The following is a 22,839-nucleotide window of genomic DNA, read 5'->3' as shown; positions in this document are numbered from 1 at the left end:
CTAATGAAAAATGATTGGATAGGAACGGAAGGATTCAGGGCTCCCTAGAGGGTAAGGGAATGACAAGGGATATGATCTTTGAACCAAACTAATTAATGCAGCTAGGTCATCTTATGCACACTTCCACTATATTCTTAGGGGGTAGCTTTTATATATAATTTAAATTAAGGCAAGGCCTCGGCCCTTGTCAAAGAATTTGAACTCTTGCCATCATACTATGAGGCATTGATTTTAATTTTGCCAACTCTGATCAACCCCCAAAGGTTAATCTACTTTATTTCATTTGATCTCCCATGTCTACAATGAAGATCCCAATCTTGATAATGATATGCAAGATTTAAATTGTCAGATTTGGCGATTTTAAAATTTTATCATATTTCATATACTTTTTAACAATTAATGATTATTGTTTATAAAACAATATCTATTAGTCCCATACAATAATAACATGCGTTTTTTGGTTAGAAGTGCCAATCATATTTAATTAATCGTAATATGTCATCTCCTAACCATATGGAAGTGTTCAATTATATCACTGAACTTACTATTTCATATCAGTAGAGTCTTTAATTAGTAGTTGAGTTGGAAGTGCTTTAGTTTCCATCAACATCAGGAAATTGTTGGGTTATGAAAAACCCACCGAATAGAACAATCAGCAAACAAGAGAAAAGAAGAACAAAAGAATTTACGTGGAAAACCCTTAAAGGGAAAAAACCACACGCAAGAGAAAAACTCCACTATAGATAAAGAAATATACAAGAGGGAAGATTTTGGGATGAATTACATGTGGAGGGGGGAGGCATCCTTTTATAGCCTCTCCCCATCCTACCTTCTCCCACATCTACTCGAACTGGGACTAAAACTCTCAACAAACTCCCACTTCTTTTCAATGTGGGATAACAACTCCCACTTCTACTAGATGTGGGACAAAGACTATACAACAATCTCCCACTCGGAGATTTGATTGAGAACTAATTAATCTCCACACCATTTTCTATCTTGCCACCACCATGTTGTCTACGTCTCTCAAAGCCATACAAGGATCTGTACCAAATGAACTTGTCAGTGTTGATTGCCTTTGTCAATGCATCTGCTATATTCTCTTTTGTGTGGATTTTCTACATATCCACCCTTCCGTCTTCCACCACTTCACGAACAAAATGATATTGTACTTCTATGTGTTTTGTCTTGGATTGAAAAGCTGGATTCCTTGCAATGTGCAAGGCACTCTGACTGTTACAATACAAGAGAATCTTCTCGTGTTTGTACCCAAGTTCTTCCATGAATCTTCTTATCCAAATTGCTTCTTTTGTGTAGCTGCCATATACTCAGCTTTTGTTGTAGAAAGTGCTACAACTATTTGTAGTTTTGATACCCAGCTCACAGCTCCTCCTACAATTGTAAACACATAGCTAGAAGTGGATCTCTTTTTATCAAGATCACCTGCAAAATCAGAATCAACATATCCTCTGACAGTAAATTCAGATCCTCCATAACATAGAGCAGCATCCGAAGTTCCATTAACATATCTTAGGATCCTCTTCACAGTAATCCAATGCTCTCATCCTGGATTCGCCATGTGATGACTAACCACTCCCACTGCATGTGCAATGTCTGGTCTTGTACATATCATAGCGAACATCAGACTCCCCACTGCTGATGCATACGGTACTCAAGACATCTCCATTATGTCTGCTTCATTGCTAGGACACATACTTGAGGATAACTTGAAATTAACAGGAGGCGGGATAGAAACTGGCTTACAGTCTTGCATATTGAAGCGGCGCAAGATTTTCTTTAAATAATTCTTCTGAGATAGCCAAATCTTCCTATTATTTCTGTCTCAGTGAATTTGCATCCCTAGAATCTTGTTTGCGGGTCCCAAGCCCTTCATTTCAAATTCCCTAGCCAACTAAGCCTTTAATTCTATGAGCCGATCTTTGTTGGGGCCTGACACCAACATATTATCAATATACAATAGTAAAATGATGAAATCATCAACACCAAAACTCTTGTAATACGCACAAGGGTCTAAAGCAAGTTTGTTGTATCCAAGGCTCAATATGAAGGAATCAAATCTCTTATACCAACATCTTGGCGCATGTTTTAAGCCGTATAGAGATTTGTTCAACCTGCAAACCAAGTTCTTCTTTTCTGGTTCTTCAAAACCTTCTAGTTGGAGCATATAGATTTCTTCTTCAAGATCTCCATGAAGAAATGCAGTTTTTACATCTAACTGCTCAAAATATAGATCAAACGTAGCACAAAATGCCAGAACCATCCGGATAGTAGTAAGTCGAACCACTGGAGAAAAGATTTCTTTAAAATCGACACCTTCTTTCTGAGCATATCCTTTGATCACCAATCTTGCACGATACCGCTTTACTTGATCATCATTGTTTTGTTTCATCTTGTAAACCCATTTGTTGCCAATGGGCTTCCTTCCGTGCGATAAAAGTACAAGCTCCCACGTCTTATTCTTATGAAGAGCTTCTAGTTCTTCTTGCATAGTTGCCATCCAAAGTGACGGTCTGAGCTATCAATCGCTTCTTTGAATGTTGATGACTCTCCATCTTCTGTTAGAAGACAGTATGCAACATTGCTCTCCATAATATAATTAGACTGCCAGGTTTTTGTATGTCTTTCACGAGTTGACCTTCGAACTTCTACAGTTGTAGACTCAACTGGTACTTGTTCCTCGTTTTTTGATTCTGCTTTAGAAGAATTTCCTAGATTGGACTTCTCTTCCTCCTGAACTGTTGTAGTCTCCGGAATTTCTATTGAAGTGCTACTCACATCTTCATTCTACAGCTTATTTTCTACAAAAATGACATCTTTGCTGATGACGACCTTGTGGGCAGTGGGATCCCACAGTCGATACCCCTTGACTCCATCAGCATATCCCAAGAATCTGTACTTTTTGGATTTTGGATCCAATTTCAAAATTTCTTGGGAATAATACATCAAGTACACAGGACTCCCAAATGTGTGTAGCTGTGAATAATCAATTGGCTTGCCAATCCACATCTCCATCGGTGTCTTCAAATCAATCGATCTTGATGGTGATCGATTAATCACATAGCAGGCAGCGTTTACGGCTTCTGCCCAAAAGTACTTAGCCATACTTGCAGTTCTTAGCATGGCTCTCGTTCTTTCGAGTAGAGTTCTATTCATCCGCTCCGCTGCTCCATTCTGTTGAGGAGTGTAAGCCACCGTGAATTGTCTCTTGATGCCTTCTTGATTACAAAACTCAACGAAGTCATCCCCTGTATATTCTCCGCCATTGTCTGTCTTGAGGCACTTGATTTTCTTCTCAGTTTCTCGTTCAATTTGCGCTTTAAATGTTTTGAAAACTAAAAATACATCTGACTTCTTCTTGATAGGAAACACCCAACACCTTCTGGAATAATCATAATAAAAGATACAAAGTACCTTGCTCCTCCGAGAGATTTAACAGGTACTTGCCAAACATCAGAATGAACTAAATCCATAATACTTTTACTCCTGGAAGTAGATGCATTGAACTTTAATCTATGTTGCGTACTTGTAACACAATGCTCACAAAAGGGTAATGAAACCTTTGTGAGGCCTGGGAGTAATTTCCGTTTGGCGAGAACCATCAACCCTTGCTCTGATATGTGGCCCAATTTTTTATGCCACACTTTTGTCATCTCTTCCACAGTACCAGTTGATGCAACTGATGCTTCTGCCTCCAGACACGTTTCTACCATTAATTTGTACAAATTTGCAGCGCCCCTTTCAACCTTCATTACCACTAGCGCTCCTTTGATGATCCTCATCATTCCATTTTGGATGCATGTGGGTCTTGAACCCAATTTCATCTAATTGTCCCAAAGACAATAGATTCTTCTTTAGGCCCTTCACATGCCGCACCTTTTGAATAATGCATATCATATCATCATACATATTCAATTTTATGGTGCCAATTCCAGCAATCTCCAAGGCATGATCATTTCCCATGTACACAGACCCTGTAGAGATAGGTTCATAAGTTTGAAACCAATCTCTGCGAGAGGTCATGTGCCATGTTGCTCCAGAATCCAAGATCCAAGCATCAGTGAACTCCAATCTATCCTTGGATACTGTTGCTGCTTCGCTATAAAGAATATCTTCTTCAGTAACGCACCCTTGAGATGTTTCTGCCTTATCTACACCATTTTTTAATCGACACTCATTTTTTAAGTGTCCCCTTCTGCCACAATTATACCACTTGAAATTCTTCTTGCCCCTGGATTTTGATCTCCCTTGATTGTGACTCCCACTGGAATCACGTTCCATTGACCTTCCTCACGTCATAGACAAAGCTTCTGCTTGTTGTGAGCTTGCCTATCTATCTTCCCTACTTTTTCGTCTATTTTCTTCTTCAAGAATTGCAGCAGCAACATCATCAAATAACAGATAATTAGAGAGGATATTACTGGTTAAACTGATGATGACTTGGTCATATGAATTTCGAAGACTTTGAAATAAAATTTCAGCATGTTCCTGTGGCGTAACATTGTGTCCCAACGTTAAAAGTTGAAAACATAACGAAGTCAGAGTATGTATGTGTTCTGTAACTGATGTAGATTCTGACATCCATGAGGTATACAAATTTCTCTTTAAGAAAATTTTGTTGTGAAGTGACTTGGCTTCATACAATTTGATGAGATGATCCCAAACCTCCTTAGCAGTTTTCTTCTCTTCTATACCCGCTAAAATATCATCAGATAATGCCAGATGCAAATTGGAAAGGGCCATTGCATCTATTATGTTCCACTTTTCGTTATCTGTGATCTCCGTCGGCCGATTATTGATGCTTCCAGGCAGTTATCCTTTATCAATAATGCCTTCGTCTTCATCTTTCATAAGGAGAATTTTGTGTCGTCAAACTTGCTAATGTCGATCCTTGATGCCATTGATTCTATCACAAACTGTTGTTGACTACAGAATAACTCCCACTATTTCACGTGATAAGTATCTCCTCAGGTTACTTCCAACTGGTATATTATTGAACCAAAGTACACCAGGAAAATTTCCAGGAAAGACTGGAGGGACACAACCAGTCCGCTTAAATACCAGACTCCTTAGACAAAATTTTCCTAGACATGCACTTAATCACCCAATATACCTTTCCAGGATATCCGAAAAGAAAACAAACACGTGAATAATGACTTCAAAAAATTTCTGCAGCACCTCCGTAGGATGAAAACAAAACCTTGCTCTGATACCACCGTTGGGTTATGAAAAACCCACCGAATAGAACAATCATCAAATAAGAGAAAAGAAGAACACAAGAATTTACGTGGAAAACCCTTAAAGGTAAAAAACCACAGGCAAGAGAGAAAACTTCACTATAAATAAAGAAATATACAAGAGGGAAGATTTTGGGATGAATTACATGTGGAGGGGGAGGCATCCTTTTATAGCCTCTCCCCATCCTACCTTCTCCTACATCTACTCAAACTGAGACTAAAATTTTCAACAAACTCCCACTTCTTTTTGATGTGGGATAACAACTCCCACTTTTACTAGATGTGGAACTAAAACTATACAACATAAATAAAAGACAACGTAAAATAATTATGTCTGGATTCATTTTCAGGAACAAAAAAGAAAATGATATCAACCAATGGACTTCCAAAAACAAATGAATAGAGAAACAAAAGGTATTGGTAGTGGAGTCATCAGTCATGCATTCAAATGGAAAACTCTTCACCAGAACTTCTGTTTCAACACAGATTCTCTAAGTGAGTTTAGAAGAACAGCAGGGTTGGTCATAGACATCACGGTCATGATCGACTGAGCAAAATCTAGTTAGCTTCTAAAATTAAAACATATATAATGTTAAGTATTTTATTTTTTATTTTTATTTTCAATTAGAGGTTCAATAAATCAATGATGGGCAGCAATGGAGTTCAAGGCGGTTTTTCCCAATCATACGTATGTTCTGGCAAAGGTACTCAGTGATGGCCAGCATCCAAAGGGATGTAGCGCTAGACGGTTTTTGGCAAGGTGTAGGAAGAAGATGGGTCTTCACCCACCTAAATATTAGGTATAGAAGGGCAAATGGGTCATAACCCCTTAAGGTCATTAGGGTCGTTCAATTTTAAAATTTAAATTATTTAACAGAATGAAGGCTATCGTCTATCAGTGGGTAAATAATTTTTTGCACGTAAGGTGCTTTGTATTGTTTCAACCCCATAACACAATTATAAGAGCAAATTGCACTGGAACCCCAAAATAGAGGCTTTAAAGCACTGACACTCACTTTATGTTTGAAAAACACAACCCCCCCCCCCCCCCAAAATTTGATTTCATTGCATACATTAGTCCAATATGTCACTAAAAATCGTTAAATCACTGTTTGTTATAGGGATATTTTTGGAATTGAAAGAAAATAAACTGTTTAATTTAATGGTTTTCAGTGACAAATTGGACTTATGTGTCCAATGAAAATCCAATTTTGGAATCCCTGTATTTTTCTAACATAAATTGGGGGGGGGGGGGGTGTAAGTGCTCTAAGGCCTCCATTATAATGCAACCGACAAAGATGTTTTCCACAAGTTCTTTAAAATTCAAAGTAGATTGGTACCAGTTCAAGGGAATGACCCACCAAATGCTTTTGCTTGAGGAACACAAAAACAATTTTAATGTTATCAAACTCCACCTAACTAATGATCCACCAAATGATTAAATTGGCATGAGAAAAGTTTTCTTTTCTAGAAATTTGCATTAGAAAAGTTGAAACCAACCTCTATATATTGAAAGGAAATGTTTCTGTTTCAATTATGATTGGAAAGTAAACGTTTCTCATTCCTACTAATGGAAACATCAACCAACCCATAAGGTGCTGCTTTATGTTAAATCCATGATAACTACTTTTAACAGCATGCATAAAAATTTAGATAAGGGACATCCCATTGTAATGAAAGCTTTTTGAGTAAGGTTTAAAGTATTATTATGAGTACCATATAGGTTTAGTGATTTCAAGAGATGTATCATCTAGTATCGAGTATTGTATAATACTGGCCAATGCATTTTAGTGTAATTCAATACGTCCAATTAAAAAAAAAAAAAAGAGAGGCATATCAATGCACTGGCATTGGCTTTATTTCTATGACCAACACTTGTACTCATTTCCTAGAACTCTTATAAATAGAAAATCTTCCCATTCCTTTGAGCAAGGCTTAAAGAATTGATATGGAGTATCATATAGGTCTATTAATTTTAAGAGGTATACATATCAACTCGTATCGAGTATTGTATCATACTAGCCAAAGCATTATTTTAATGTAATCCAATGAGTGCCCTTTGGAAGGAGGGACGTATCAATGCATGCCCTTGGCTTTATTTCTAATGCCGATGCTTGTACACGTTTCCTAGAACTCTTATAAATAGAGAATCATCCCATCCCACCCCAGTGCATGCATAAGGAGAACTTCATCAGCTCAAATCAGTATGCAGTTATCCTACGTCTTGAGCCACCCGCTCTCCTTCCCTAGAAAATGTAGTCCTGCTCTCACACATTATCCTCTGGAATCCCAGACATCATCAGCAACCGCCACCCGTAGCTTACAGGGACGACGATCACCAGTCCCTGCTGTGGTGGCTGCTGCATTTCAGCCGATCACCAACATCCCCACTGTACCACCAGAGAAGGTGGAGCTTCTCAGATCACTTTGTTGGTGGGTGGGAGAAAATATCTTGCCGCTGTTAAAACCAGTGGAGAAAAGTTGGCAGCCACAAGATTTCCTGCCAGATTCATCCCTTCCATCGGATGAATTTATGGAGCAACTTCTGAGCTTGCGTGAGAGAACAGCAGGATTGCCTGATGAGTACTTGGGGGTATTAGTGGGCGATCTAATCACAGAAAAAGCTTTGCCTTCATACACATCTTTCCTCAATAGATTCAAAGGGATCAAAGATCCAACTGGAACCAGCCCCGATGGTTGGTCTGTTTGGATTCGATCCTGGACGGCTGAAGAGAACCGGCATGGAGATCTTCTCAACAAGTATTTATACTTGTCTGGACGTGTCAACATGCATATGGTCGAACGCACCATACAAAACCTTATCATCTCTGGCATGGTGAGCTATTAATTTTTCATATTAAAAAGCTAGGGTTGGCATTTTTCTGTGGAGACATATTAAGTACTACTTGACTAATACACCAAAAGCTCTGAAGCTAATGATATGCTTGCATTAGGTAAAATCAAATGGATCTTACTAAATGTTGTGTCCTAGCTGGTGCTGCTTAGTGTTGGGACTGCATCATGTATTTCTGATAAATATTGATGTTTTAACCAGCAGAGATTCCATCTCTTTTAATCCCCAAGGTGACTTCTCTCTCATTTCTCCCTTCATTCTCTCTGATCACTTGCTTTCGTATCTAAGGGTTTCCCAACAATCTTTCTCTTTAGGTGAAGACAAGCTTATGCCTTGAACCATGCATGCCTAACTTTTCTCCCCTCTCCACTGCTTTCTCTTCTCTTTTCCGTCCCTCTTTCTCATTTATTTATTCTCCATCTGATTCATCTTCAATCTGTCTACCCTATCAATTGTTTTCAAACTGATCCATCTATGGCGTCGATGGTATCACCTATTGGTGTGGTTGTGCTAGTACTCAGTGTCGTGAAATTAGAGTTTTTGCGATGTTGTGACAAAAGATCGTGGGACTGTTTGATAGAGAAGAAGAAGAGTACTGAGGTTCAATGGAGAAGAAGAGATGCGTTAGATTAACAATTCCATTTGGTTTGGTTTGTTCGGTCCAACAATTCGAGTTAGTTCGATTTTTTTTCTTCTTTTCACTCAAGTAGATGAAATCTCCACATGTTTATTTAAATAATCGAAATTAAAATTTACCATGCAATGTTGGACAGCACAAGCTAGCCACACTAACTATAACTATCGAGGACCCAACATTTTAGTAAGATCTATTTTGTATGGTATGACATTAAAACCCATGCACTACCATCGTGGGACTGAGATTTTGAGTCTCGAAGATGTATGTGTTCTCCTAACATTTATCCACCATACATTACGTCTACCTTTGTGTGTAACAAAATGAATCAGAGGGGAGGTGTTTGATATATTTGCTAGGTAAGAGGGGAGGTAAGTGATATTATCCATCTAAGAGGGGTTGTAAGTGCTATTTGTCCAGCTAAGAGGGGAGGTAAGTGATATTTACCCTAAATAAATTGAGAAATAGAAAGAGTACCCAATTGTGGAGAAGATTTTTTCCCAAATATTCCTTAACCCACGCTTATAGAAAGGGAAGAATAAATATGAAAAAAAAAAAACGGAAGAGAATAAATAGGAAGAAAAGAGGAGAGAGGAGAGTTGAGATATGAGAGAATAAATAGGGATTGAGGAGTTTCTAAACAGAAATGACATTTTAAATATCTAATAAGAGTTTTTTTTTCAGAAATTTCCTTTAACCCATGTTTATAGAAAGAGGAGAGAATAAATAGGAAGAAAACATGTGAGAGAAAAAAGAGGGGAGAATAAATAGGGATTGAGGAGTTAGTTTTTAGATAGGGATGACATTGATACCCATTATTTTACCATTCAAATCTGTTCTTAATATTGGGGGGGGGGGGGAATAATGAAATTTCACATGTAAGGAGAGAAAAAACTGGAAAAATAAAAGATATTAATATTAAAAAACGAAAAAAATTAAGGCAATTATGAAAAAATTCTAAAAATCCGGGAGGGGGGCCATGGCCCCCCTTGGCCCCTTAGTGGGTCCGCCCCTGTCTACACCATTGCAGATTACTTTGACATATTGGAATTCTTGATTGGGAGATGGAAGCTGGAGAAGGTTGTGGGTCTCAACAGTGAAGCCCAGAAAGCCCAGGATTTGGTTTGTGGGTTGCCTCGTAAGATTCGAAAACTACAAGAATGGGCTGAAGAATGGGCCCAGAAGATGAAGCCACAAACCCTACCCTTTAGCTGGATCTTCAACAAGGAAGTCACTGTGTAGTGCTTTTTAAATATTATAATAATAATAATAGTCCAACATAATAAGATAATAAAAATCACAAGTTAATTTTGATTAATTTTTATCACCTCAATTCTCATGTGGCAATTTCCACGGGTTGGCTTTCTAGGGAGAAATTGATGAAAATTGACAAGAAGAAATTGTGGGGACAAAAATCCAATTTAAATTAGTGTGAGAAGTGAGAACAATGTTTTTTCTTCTTAAAAAAATATTCGAACAATTAAGTTCCCAATTAAGAGTTGAGAAATAAAAGGTGGGGTGCCATTGTGTCCTAAACTAATATTGGTATATTATGTATCCAAACAGTGTATGGCAGCTTGTATCTTTTATTATAATCCAAACAACCCCCACCCTCAATTTGTCTCCCTTTTCTTCTTTTTTGTTGCTACATCATGCATCTAAACGGTATATATCTAGGGGTGGAGTCAGAATTTAACATCGAAAGGGGTCAGATACCAATATTTAACACAATACACAACGAATTCTCTACCCATTATCTTTATCGTTAAAAATATTCTTCAAACTGGAGTCCAAGTACTTATATTTCATGCATGGAAAAAGCGTTAAGAGGGGAAATTTCAAATTTTGGGAAGTGAATAGGGGAAATTTCAAAAAATTAGGAGGCGGAGAAGTGTTGATATTTCAGACACGTTAGAAAGAATGGGGGAAATTAAAAAATTAGTAACAAAAAGAGGAATTTTCAAAAATTCAGTGGGGGAGGGGTGGGGGGTTGCCATGGCCTCCCATCCCTAATTTAACTCCGTCTGCTCATTTATATGCTTTTATTTTTGGAAAACCGTCAATGCCACCCCCTGAGTTACCCCCCTAATATTAATGCCACCCATTGTGTTATTCAGTTTATGGGTCAAACCCCCTAATACTAACACCTTTAGTTCCAGTTATTTATCCATTTCCATTATTACCCCCACATCTTAAGTTTTAAAGCATTATTCATGATGCATATCTCCCAAACTTTGTCAAGATTTTGTGATTTGGAAAGGAAGAAGTCATGGTTGGTAGAGGTAGATGAAAAACAAGTAGAGCACCGGTTTTTCTTTCAAGGTTATTTTTGTCTTTTTTAAGAATTTATTTTGCTTACATTAGCAGTTAACTATGGTTCCCTAACAACAAAGGGTATTTTTTTCTATATTTTACGCTATAGGGGTTTGATTACTAAATTGGATAACTAAGGAGGTGGCATTAATTTTAGAGGGCAACTCAGTGGATAACGCTAAAAATTTTCCCATTATTTTTTTTTCTGGTCATAAGAAGTCGAAAAATGTTGTAACGAAGCCCTCTTAAAGCTCTGACATTGCTAATTGATTACTTTAGAGGACTTTTTTTCACCTTCCACTTGTGAGTGAGGGAAAATCTTATCCAAGTTGAATTTATGGCCGCTGATTCGGTGAAGGGTATGTGAGGCACTAAAGGAATTCAACAAAAAGAAAATATTGAGTTCTAGATTAGCGTTAGAGAGTAAAAGGTTTGGGAATAATAGCGTTAGAGAGTAATGTATATATTGTGTGAGTGTGTGTGTGATCTTAATTCGCAAAAGGAGTCTAGACTTCAGCAAACTTCATCACTAGATCTAAAACTCAGAGGATGGGTTGGGGCTAGGTTGTAGGAAAAAAAGGATACGAAGAGGAAGGTGGAGTTGCAAGAAAAAAGCATCATTGAAAGGAGAAAATAAACAGATGAATCCTCAGCTTTCAACCACCAACTTTCTCCAACACTACTACCACTTCTAGATTTAACCCTTTTTCTTCTTCTTCTTCTTCTTAGCAAGTTTTCTGCAGAACTCCTCAAGCCACCACTCTCGCGGCCTTCGGCTCTTACCCTTCTTTGGAATCTTTTCTTCGTCCAATGACCTCCACCACTTCAAATGCTTCTATTTCTTTCATCCTGATTTCCTACTAAGCTTCACCGATTCCGTCGGTTCATCACCAGAGGCTGAAAACGCAGACTCAAAACCACCATTGCCCATATGACTTCAGCCTTCATTCCTGCAAGTCTGCAACCACCTTGAAAAAAACAAAGTAATATGATTGGTCACACCACACGCAACCCAAAAGTAACTTTCGTTCTTCAACTTTGTTGTTTTTTTCTCTCAAAATCTTCTACGCATTTAATGCAATTTTGTTGTATTCACGTCACCCAAAACACACAACCCAAAAGTAACTTCCATTCTTCAACTTTTTTTATATTTTTTTATTTTTTTATTTTTATTTTTATCAAAATCTTCTATGCAGTTAATGCAATTTTGTTGTATTCACGTGCACTGACACCATTGGATTTTTAAATATTTTATTAATGAATAAATAAGTGGGAATTTAGGTAATGGAGCCATAGAGATTCTGTAGTTTGTTTTTTTGCTCCTTGTTTACACACTTTATGTCTCAAATTATATATCAACTGCACTCCTACTGTTAGAATAATGAGATTAGCTAATGACTCAATATGTACTAAATTTTCAGCATTTCCACACAATAGACCAAAACTCCTCATAGGGCTTTTAGATTTTGCGGTTGGGGTCACTCAACTATACACTTGATATTTTGTGAGTTTGTTGCCACTCCCTCTTTACAGATTATGTGCCCCCAAGAACTTCAATGTCTCCTCTACAAACGAGCACGTCATCAAATTTATTGCCAAGCTATGTTCCATCAACAATACAAAGGTCGATCATAAATGACCCACATGCTCCTCCATGGACCTGCTATACACTACAATGTCGTCAAAAAACACCAAATAAGTTCTCAGAGGTGATCTCGAAGTACCTCATTCATAAGTGATTGAAACGTGGCTAGTGCATTCGAAAGTTTGAATGGCATCACAAGGAACTCATAGTGCCCATTATGTGTGTGAAAAGTTGTCTTCTCCCCATCACCTTCTGTCATCCTAACCTGATGCTAGCCTGACCTTAAATCAACTTTGGTGAACACCGTGGCTCATCCTAGCTAAGGGTGTCAATTGCGTACCGAAATCATTTAACAGCACCAAACCGCATAGTACCACACCTTTCAAAATTAGGTACAAGATCGTGCATCGAAATCGAATTTCTTCGGTACAGTTCCGGTTTCAGATACTCATACCGTCAGTATATACCGAAACCGTACCGAATTGGTACCATACCAAATTTAGAGATATAAATGCAATTTTACAATGAAAACACTTTACCTTTACGCTATCCATAATTCCCTATTTCAATTTTTTGTTTCGTCCTTCACTCCTTTTCTTAGATTTACTTGTTTTGTCTCTATTAATTAGATTTACTTGCTTAGTGTTTGTTAATATCAAATTCTATCGATTATCTAGTCACATCTTCATTAGGATATTAATGAAGTAATAACAAAAGTGGCATGGGTTTGTTTGTACCAAAAGTGTATCCCACTAGAAACCATGTTTAAACCGTTTTTCCGTACCGATTTAATACCGAAACCGTATCGAACCGTTTTTGCGAATGCCGAAACCGTACTTTACCATATAAATCAGTACGGTACGGTTCTGGTTTTTGGTATTCAAAGTGGGTACCGTATCGAAACTGTACCGATTGACACTCTTAATCCTAGCTAGTCAGCAACTTGTCGATCACTGGAATAAGAAACATGTCAGGAATTGTGAGTTCATTTAAGGCCGATAATCCACACAAAACATCCAACCCCAACTTTCTTTCACACTAGCTACTAGTACTAGACTGGAATAGGGACTCATAGCAGGCCATATTAACCCCGTGGTCAACATCTCCTATTCTAGTCGCTTGACTTCATTCTTTTGAGAATGAGGCTAGCGGTATGCAGGGGCGGACCCACTAAGGGGCCGAGGGGGGCCATGCCCCCCCCACCCAGATTTTTAACTTTTTCTTATAATTTCATTAGTTTTTCACTTTTAATATTAATTTTGTTTATTTTTTCAGTTTTTTTTCTCTTCTCACATGTGAAATGTCACTATTTGGCCCCCCTCAATATTGAGAACAATTTTTAAAGGTAAAATAATAGGTTTAATTGTCATCCCTAGTTAAAAACTAACCCCTCATTGCCTATTTATTCTCCCCTTTCTTCTCTCTCACATCTTTTGTTCCTATTTATTCTCTTCTCTTTCTATAAACGTGGGTTAAAGGAATTGTTTTTTTAAATCTTATTAGAAATTCAGAATGTCATTCTTAATTAGAAACTAACTCATAAATCCCTATTTATCCTCTCATGTCTCTCCTTTCTCTCTCTCTTCTTCTTCTTCTTTTTTTTTTTTTTTTTTTTTTTTTTTTTTGAGTACTGGTGCTTTTTTAATAGTAGAAATGTAATGCCGTCTGCAAAAGTCGAACTCAAGACCTCCCCACTGAGAAGTATGGATCTTTTACCACTCGACCAACCTTGCATTGACCTGTCTCCTCTTTTCTTCCTATTTATTCTTCTTCCCTTCCTATAAGCGTGAGTTAAGGAAAATTTGGGGAAAAAATTTCTCCACAATTAGGTACTCTTTTCTTTTTTCTCAATTTATTTATAGTTTATATTTTTTTCATTTATTTTCTTCTTATTCTTTATTTTATTTTATATTCTTTGTTTCTTTATTTCTTCTGCAATTTTTTATATTTGATTTTATATTGGAAATAAAATGTTTACAGTTAGTAAGGTAACTAACTACCATTGGTTTGCATCTCTTACCTAAAAAAAATTTGGTTTACATCTGACTTTTTAGGGTTGGAAGTCATGTGTATTTTTTTGTATTGATACTTTAATTTACCTATCTCTTGTTGAAAAAAAGTATCATTATCAATAATTTACCTATTTTTGTCAAATATGTGTGGGCCCCACAAATATATGTGTGCATTTTCCTTAATATAATAAAATAATTCATTGGTGGGACCCCCAATGGGTCTTATAAGGGCTCACACAATATGTGCGGCAAAAAAGCATTTTTGCTTCCCCAATCTAGCCTTCCATTCTTTGCCCCCCCCCCCCCAATATTCAATCCTAGGTCCGCCCCTAGCGGTATGGTTAGATATTTGGGGTTGTAATTCCCTCTAGAAGCTATATCCTATGGTCATGGGTTCTCTGGGGTGGCAACCCTATGGGTTCGGTGAACAAATGCAAGAACTCACTTAACAAGTCCAATGTTGCCAGACTCTCTTGTCCCTATATAACCTTAAAGTTTGGGAGTTAAGGTTGCAACCAGTACCCATCGCCTCCTGCCTGTACAGTCTTCCACGCACCCATCATGGTTGTGTGCAATCTCAATAAAGTCAAGTCCCCACAAAGTTTTACGACATGCCCTTGCTAGTTGAAACTTGTGGTTTGATGGTGCCGGTTGCTCCTCATCTCCCCTAATATTTACAACCATTCAACACCTAGAATAATGTTGACACTGCCCAAGCTGAACTGGAGAAGATCATGTACAAAGTTTACTGCACCAATGGTAATCGAGATTGTAACAACCCCCATATTTCTAACCCAGAATCCGTATTGCAGGTCCTATAACCCGAAGGTTAAGCTGGAATAAGTTGTGGAGTATCCGGATTGAAGTCTATGATCCATACCCTGAACCCATGGATTTGGATTCTCTTGATGAAGAACCTGCTTTGTTGGGAAAGTGGAGTTCCACTCTGAGTCAAGAGGTGTTTGAAGATGTCTGGAATGAAGGTAAGACCGCCCCCATGTGTTGTTTAGGGTTAGGTTGAGGTTGGGAATCAACCCCTTGAGCAAAGCACCCATGTACTGCAAAGTACTAGGGGGCAATTGCTTAAGGCGGTTGATTGGGCCAATCAACCACCCCAAATGACCGCCATGGTCTGCTTGTGGGATTTTGCCCTAATTTGCCCTCTGTTTCCTCTATAAATAGCAAACCCCGCCCTATTAACTCATTATTATATTCAGGATTGCTGCTGTGGACGGTTAGGAGGCAGAAGACACGTGCTGGAAGGTGAGGAAAGCGTGGATTGGAATCTAGATCATTTTCCTCGTCTGTTTTGCAAATTTGGTTGAGGTAAGTGAATCCCCTTCACTCCATTCTCTTCCCTATTTTTGGACAAGCTGCCCAGGCAGGGGCAATTTGGTAAAATTCTATTTTTTAGGTTTTTTTAAAGCTTTATTTATTGGAATTTCGTGGTAAACAAACCCATTATGTTTCTAAGCCTCTAGAGAACGTGGGAAGAACCTTAGAACCTCCTCTTCAACAACCAATCAACCAACAGGGGCAGTTTGGTGAGTTTAGTGAATTCCTTGTATTTTTGGACTCTTTATGCTATTTAAAGGGGGGGGGGGACTCCATGTTTTCCACTCACAATTAGTTCTAAGCCTCTGGAGAACGTGGGAAGAACCCTAGAGCCTCTCCTCCAAAGCTAAGGATGATCCTCAAGCATCCGTTCTAGTTTCTTCATCGGTTCTTCTTCTAAAAGGTTAGTAATCGATTCTTTTCTTCTTTGATTTGTTCTTTCTTCTATACTTCTGATCTTCTGGCTATGAGAAAGGTATTACACTACTGTAATGACCTCTTCTCTGATTCTATTAGCCTTAGAGTGAATTGGGGTGAATTCCCCAATTCACTCTATGTTCTTGAAGCCATATGGCGATGATTCTTGAAATTGACTTTACCAATGATCTTGATCACTCTCTCATTATTATTCTACTGATCTTGGTGATTGTGGGAAAGGTCTCACATCAGTGCTACAACCTTTCCTTCTATCCCCATGATTGTTAGGATGATTCCCTCTTTCCCCCATCCTCTGTGAACCAAAAAGAGGGTGATTTTGTGAGAGTCCAAATTGGGTACTCTCATGAGAGGTAACCAAATTAGGAAAACCCTAATCTTTTATTAATTGTTAGACCCTACCCAACACTTTTCTTGATTATGTATTTCTACTCTTGTTTTCCCTAGGGGAAGTATCTGGACTTCATATAGTGTGTTACTAGTATGACCTTGCATTGGATTAGAAACCCCAACATGCGCCAATACTGTGAAATCCCCCAGATTTCTACCCCTTTAACCCGTGGTTTTAAGACCGAGAACCTGGGCCTTGATTCGGCGACAATTGTGGACCATTCAATTCGAGCCCGAAGGATTGGAAATTAAACAAATGTTGGTAAATGACCCTTATAATGACTCAAAAACTCTCTTAGAGTTTAAGTGAAGAGAGAAGATTAGTCTCGATAGTGTAAAAAGGGTAATTTTGTAATATCTATAGATCAGTGATGGAGAATCCGATTGACACAAATAAGATATCAAATCAAAGATCGTCGAAAGACCTTTCCAACGAGCCAAAGATCATCAAAATCAGAGTTCATTTGGGGTCCAACCATGAGCCAGAAGTTTGAGCCGTTTAGGTGAACCAACCCCCACCCTATTTTCTATTTAGGGGCAAAATTGGAAATTCGGATTTTAAAACCCTATTTATGTTTTATCTCATCCGTAAACGCATTTTTGGAGGCTAGAAAGAGACGGAGGCTTTGGAGAAAAGGAGAAACGAGAGAGAGGAGCGATTTCCATTCTTCCGAAGGTGTCTGTGATCCGAATCTTCGCAAAATCATTACGAAAGGTTAATTTTCTTTAATGCTTCTCTTACTCACAATTTTGTGAGTATTTTCTCTCCTTTCTTTTTGAGGAATCTTGAAAGGGAAGGTCGTTAGGTATCTTTGTTGCTTTCCTTTATTGTATTAATGTCCCTTCCTAGTTTGTGGGAGTGATATCTTTTCTCTTCTATTGAGGGAGTTGTGAAAGGGAATAATGATAGGTACCCTAGATGCTTATATTTTCTTATATTAATGTTTCCCTTGAGTTTGGGAGTATTGGTTTATCTCCTTGCAAAAGATTTTAGAATTTGATTCTCTAGGTCACCCACGGGTGATTTATGAGAGCCAAATTTGGGGCATTTTGATTTTGGTCAAATTTAATAAAATTGAAGGTACCCGTAGGATCCTTTTGTTTCCAATTAGATTTTCCCAAAGTTTTGCTTCATTATAAACTTCGAGTTGGTGGCAAATTAGTGACCATTCACTAGTGAGGTTGAGAACTACCCATTTTTTAAACCTAGTTTTCATATTTGGGTTTTCGTGGGAAGATTTTAGGATATCCTTTGAAACCCAAATTGGCTCTAATTTGTGATAATTATTTCTTTTGCATGAATAGGTTAATATATCTTTAATCACTAATTTGTGGGAGTAGATTCTTGGATTTGAAGGAAGAACAAAGTAAAAGGTGAGGAATATACTTAACTTTATATTACATGTGTAATGATGTTAGTTACTTTTCATTATTGATATCTTATATTGCCTTAGTATTATCTTGTGGTTATTTTCTGTCTTGTGTTAAATATGAATTGCTATAATTTATATTTTTATTACTTCTGATGTTGCTCCTTGCTTTGAAATCTATTATTATTGTTATGAAATGGAATGTGATTGTATGAGAGGAAAAATATTATTATTTCTTCTACCTTGTATTTTCTACTAGGGTCGTGGGTTCACCCATTGCCCTAGTGACATTATATGATTGTTTTTATTGTGGTTGGGAATGGGGAATGCCCTTTTGGCATTTCTGCCATAGGATACCAAAGGAGGCGGTATGGGACGCATTCCTATGGTGCCCTTGGCTCTTTCCCGATTACTAATTTACATATTTAGGGCATGTCTAGAAGTGTTTGGTTAGGTGACCTCATGAGTACTACTACCCTTTCGGCAGGGGTATTGAAGCCGGTTAACCCGTGATGTTAGTGGCTGGGTCTCGTATGTCAAGCAAGCCCACTATCATCACAGAGAGGTAGGGTTGCATATAATAGATAAGGGCTCATGGACACTCAAGACCGGTGAAATGACCCGTGAGAGGACATGGAGATCATCCTGTCCATTATATGTGGATGACCGCTGGGTTAATGAATGGGGTCCAACAGATGCCTCCATTGAGGATTTCATTCATAGGTGGGAAGGTATTGACCAACAGAGCACTAGGCGTGAGGGGAAATATCCGGACCATATGTAGTACGAGACCATATGACTTTGCATTGGGCCTAAGATTATCCTTGACACGCGCCAGATCTTATACCAATGGTGATGTGAGAGAGTGGTGACCTAATCCCCAACCATGGCTTGACAGGACTTTACACAACAACCGCGGAGAACCCAACAGACGTGCATCAGAGCCGTGAGGGAAGAGTGATGAGACCGCCCAAAGAAGACTGGTGTGTTACTTAATGCGTGTCTACCATAGAGACTTCATGATAGAGTTAGGAGCATAATCATTCACATATCATATCATTGTCATTAATTACATTATTGATATTCATGTTTTATGTGTGGTGTGGAATCTTGAGAATGAATGTGTGATATGATGTTGAGTTGACCTCACTGAGTTCTGTTGAACTCATTCCTTTTGTATGTCTTTTTTTCTATTAGATTATGCTGCAGGTTATGAGGACTTCTTCCAAATGGAGGATGCGTTACCAATATGTCTTCTTGAAGGAGTGATCGAAGAAGAAGTGGACGCACATGGAGCTTCATGCCAGTATCAAGACTGTTCTTTTGGATTGGATTCCATTAGAGAACAAGTTTAGTTTATTTTTCCGCTGCGAATAAAACTACTCTCTTTTCTTTTCAAAACTCTGATGTTATACCTTTTATTTTGAAGTAATGGATGACTGTAACCATTATTTCTATTTTGATAATTTATTACTTGAACTTGATTTATTCTTGTCCATTTAATTATGCTATATCATGTTTTGTATGGATTTGTCACTGAACCTAGATCTTGCAGTGTATCACCCCCACGGGCATTCGGGTATGACCGGATCCGGCTGGGTGGGGTGTGACAAATACTTATGTCAATGGTCATGGTAAAAGAGTATTGACTTAATCCCCAGCCATGATGTCTGATGAGGACTCAACCCTTGTGCTCGGGATCCCAATAGAGGTAACCAGTCCGTGAGGGATCAAAGTGACTAGACCTACCCAAAGGAGGGTTGGTGTTATATCTTAAAGCATGTCAACTATCTAGAGACTGTCATAGTTAGACCTTAGTAGCATTCATATTATTGCATATTATCCATTTCATATATGCATTACTGATTGTCTAGAGACTGTCATAGTTAGACCTTAGTCAGAACTCATTCCTTTTTTTGTATGTTATACTAGACTATACAAATGGTTGTATGTCATCGGAAAGTGGAGAGAATTCATATGATCGAACCATCTGGTATGAAGAAGATGTGGCACTGTCAGTGGGAGATGGAGATTGCTTGCATGAAGCCTCCTGTGGATGCTTGGAGTGCGGTTATAGCACCCATTGAAGGCTGGAGAAGGCAGATTTCCAGATATTTTGTGGAACGTTTGGAGAAGAACTGGTGAACCCCTTTCTTGCTAATTTTGAAAGGCAGTTTTTAGCTTTAGAGGAAAAAACTGGAAAAAAGATAATTTAGTTTATTTTATTGCTTTCGCTAAATTCGTTTACTTTTGATTCATAATTTCTTTCATTTGATTCTTTCTTTGATTCTTTTATTGGAGTATTTGGACTCCTGTAATCCCTTAGATTAATTATTTGAACTTGCTCTTACTCATGATTATCTATTTCTTGCATTATTATTAACGATGGGTAAGACCATGGTCCTGTGACGGATTGCACCCACGGGTTGTCGGGCATGTAGCCAAGACCGGCGGGTGGGGTGTGACAGAGACATTCTGGCACACTCTCGTCTAGTATGATTTTTTTCGTGAGGAAAAAAAAAGCATTTCCGAAAATATTTTGTCCCTCCCCCAGGGCCTATAGGCCCTCAATTGCTATGACTAGTTGATGATGACCCCACAAAAAAAAATTTCCTAGTCGGTACCAAATCCCAATCACCTATTTTTCGTGATGGCATTATAGACATTGGAAAGAAATATGTTGCCTTTTATTTTGGTGACGAATATGCTATTTTTGGCAACATTATTAGACCATTGCCAAAGAATAATATATTTTTTTCCTTTTTGTAGTGTGTTCTTGTCACATCCACCCAGCTGGTACCCTACCTGGCATACCCGAGTGTGTGATCCACAGCCCCGAAGATCAAGTATCGAGAAAATAAACCTCCCACATATACAATAACATAATAATGAACAAGATATAATCAAAGTAACATTATATAAACAAAGAGATCAAGATAAGCAGAATAGAGAACAATATAATTAGAGTGCGGAAATAAATGATATCAATATAATAATCAATGTCGAACAATACGTAGAGTGTGCAGAAAATCACTCCACATAACACAACGAAAATGTAGATTGAAAGTCAAAAAGAAGATTACAACCGATTCCCAAAAGAAAGGAAAGAAAAGAAGTAATCAAACTAAACTATGGTCTCTTTTAACTTATAAAGAGTATCTTCATAAACATAAACTTTAGAAATCAAGCATGGTGTTGCTTCCACTCCAAGGTAAGGATAATCCTGGTACGCAGCATGATCACACAAGGAATCTTTTCACCGTTATCTTCGTAATAGCTAGCACCTTGGGAGTAGTATGCATCATCGGCTTGTTCTTCATATTACTGGCCGTCATACTCATCAGTACTTGTAGGATAGTTTAACAAAGATATTTGCAAAAATGAGTGAGTTCAAAAGAACTCAGCAAGGCATGTTATTCCATAACAACACAAATAAAATGATAGCAAAACATAGCAAATGCAACATGATATGAAACAGACAATGCCTGTATAAATTTAACTCTATGTATGTTGCTCTCTATTGGAAAACATGCTTTAAGTCTTAGCACGATACTTCTTTGGGTAGGTCTCAAATCGCTCTCCCTCAACCATCTCGGTATCTTAGGTTCTCCGGTGGTAATTGGGTCCTTCATCCCTCTCGGACATTCCTCGGCTGGGGTTTAGGTCACCGCTCTCTCACATCACCATTGGTATAAGTATTGGCGTATGTCAAGGTCAAGCTTAGCCAAAGCAAGTCATCTACTTGGGTATATAAAGTTAGAGTCAGATACATCAATTCCTCCCCTCTCGAGATCCTTTCCGGTATCTTTCTTGCTAGAGTCAGCGTATCTTATGGCTACAACCAACCCGGACTACGGACTCATCAAACCCTATTGGTCATCCACAAATAGTAAACGGGAAGCTCTCTTGTCCTCTCACGAATATAACTCACCAATCTCGAACGCCCATGAGCCCAAGTCTACTAAATGTGACCCTACCAATGAATGGCCCCCACAATGTGATTCATGTCCTCTCACGGATATAACTCACCGGTTTTGAGCGCCCACAAACCCACATTGCTACCACGGGTTACTCGGTCTCAATACCCTTCCGAATCGGGTATGATATAACAGGGACATCCTAGCCACACACTGCTTGACAAGCCCTAGGCATGACATACAATAATCCGGGACAGAGTCAAAGGGCACCATCGGAAATGTCCCATACCACTTCCATTGATGTCCAAGGACAGAAATGTCAAAAGGACATTCCCCAATCCCAAATCATACCTAAACAATCACATTCCCAATTCAGTCATAACATAAACAACTAAAATTCCAACATATAGAAAGATCAACATATAAACATGATCAATTGAATATGTAAATGTCAAGAATAGGCATCCATACATGATCAAAATAATATAAAGAATATATGAACAAGGTCCTACTGTACTTGAAGTACTTACAACAGTAACACATATTAAGAATTTATAAGAACAGTAGTAAATCTAATAAGTTCCCAAATTAGAAACTAAGATTCATGCAAGCTATGTTAATATGGAAACAACTGTCCTTACCTTAATTAGATTCAAAGAGAATCTGGAGAAACAAGAGATAAAGTCAAAAGTTAGCAAATAAACCCTAGACAAGCATACATACAAAATTAGGAAAAAGA

The 22,839-nt window shown here is 38.1% G+C and overlaps 1 pseudogene; it reads left to right on the top strand.

The window, feature by feature from the left end:
• Window positions 1–7,461: 7,461 nt before the first annotated feature.
• Window positions 7,462–9,985, top strand: LOC148998673 (stearoyl-[acyl-carrier-protein] 9-desaturase 6, chloroplastic pseudogene; annotated as a pseudogene).
• Window positions 9,986–22,839: the final 12,854 nt, after the last annotated feature.

The sequence above is a fragment of the Hakea prostrata genome, unplaced genomic scaffold (assembly GCF_041222555.1).
Source record: "Hakea prostrata isolate BN-2017 unplaced genomic scaffold, UWA_Hpros_2 contig_191, whole genome shotgun sequence".
In the NCBI taxonomy this organism is placed as follows: Eukaryota; Viridiplantae; Streptophyta; class Magnoliopsida; order Proteales; family Proteaceae; genus Hakea; species Hakea prostrata.
The sequence above is the reverse complement of the archived record's forward strand: the minus strand, read 5'-3'. Positions and strand labels throughout refer to the sequence as shown.